This window comes from Enhydra lutris, unplaced genomic scaffold, assembly GCF_002288905.1.
Source record: "Enhydra lutris kenyoni isolate GAN:26980312 unplaced genomic scaffold, ASM228890v2 scaffoldscaffold77, whole genome shotgun sequence".
In the NCBI taxonomy this organism is placed as follows: Eukaryota; Metazoa; Chordata; class Mammalia; order Carnivora; family Mustelidae; genus Enhydra; species Enhydra lutris.
In genome coordinates, this window is record NW_019154161.1 from 3801540 (window position 1) to 3803097 (window position 1558).

Below are 1558 nucleotides of genomic sequence, written 5' to 3' on the forward strand. Positions count from 1 at the left end.
CTGTGGGTTAAGCCGCTGCCTTCGGCTCAGGTCATGATCTCAGGGTCCTGGGATCGAGTCCCGCATCGGGCTCTCTGCTTGGCGGGGAGCCTGCTTCCCTCTCTCTCTCTCTCTCTCTCTCTCTCTCTGCCTGCCTCTCTACTTGTGATCTCTCTCTGTCAAATAAATAAATAAAATCTTAAAAAAAAATAAATTGTATACTTACGAATGGTTAAAATGACAAATATCACATATTATATATATGTATATATATATATATATAACCACAATTTTTTTTAAGATTTTATTTATTTATTTGACAGACAGAGATCACAAGTAGGCAGAGAGGCAGGCGGGGGGCGGGGGGGGAGCAGGCTCCCTGCCGAGCAGAGAGCCCGATGCGGGGTTCCATCCCAGAACCCTGAGATCATGACTTGAGCCAAAGGCAGGAGCTTAACCCACTGAGCTACCCAGGCACCCCTCCTTCATTTCTTTTAAAAATGAAAGAGAAGTTGGCCTTGGGTCACATCTTCTACACCAAGGAAATTGCTAGATGCCCACTGTGGACAGCAGAGCCATTGACTTGGTGACCTGTGGGTTCCTACCTGCCTGAGGAGAAAAAGATGTCCCATTAAGGCAGAATCTTGCCAGAAAGGAAGGGGCACGAATATCCACTTACGGTAGAATGCCCTGTGAGACACTCAGGCAAACCTCAAATAAGAACGTTTTGTTTTCCCTCATTTTGTGTCTGATCCCCCATCCTACGTACCCCTCATCTCCCGCTCATGAAAATAACAGGCCTCCCCCAGACCTGAGCCTTGTAAGCTCTGTTCTCCCTGGACTTGAGTCCTGAGCCGACCCAGCGCCAGGGAGGAGCTCGTCTGGTGCCGAGATGTGGGTCTGTGTCGTTGGAGGGGCTTGTCCCCGCCCGAGCTCCCGAGTCCGCACACGGAGCAGCCCGTTCACTCATTCACTAAGAGGAAGGAGCAGCCGTCCACCCGCAGGCCCGGCGGCCTCCACCCCACAGGAAAACCAGCACGGACCCCAAACCAGCATCGGGGCCAGCGTGTCTGAGCTCCCCTCTGTCCAGGACTCGGGGGCTACTTGGAGAAGGAACCAGAAGGCGAGAGTGGTGTTGGGGGGCAAGGAGAGAGGCTGCTGGACCAAGCAGGCAGGACAGGATGGAGACTGGACAGGGAAGCCGGTGACTGGGGCTCCCAGGACTGGGAAGGGATGGGATGACCCCAGGGCGCTGGCGCAGGGGCCCTTTCCTGCAATGGGGATCCCACATGATGGGCAACGTGGGGTTCCCCTGGGCGAGAGCCCCCGAGGGTGGGACCCAGGCTGGGTGTTCTCGGAGGTCCAGCCCCCAGCCCCGCCCCCACCCACAGGGTGGAAAGGATCAGTCACTCCCTGTGAGTCCGGCAGGGGCGGGGCCGAGGGGGGCTGAGTAAGGGAGAGTCCCGGGACCCTCAGGCTGGGTGTGGGTGGGCACCGCTGGCCCGTGAGATTTAAGCCCCGGGTGCTGGGGACAGAGCCTCGCACACAGGCCGCCGGGGAGCGAGGAGAGCGGAGGATG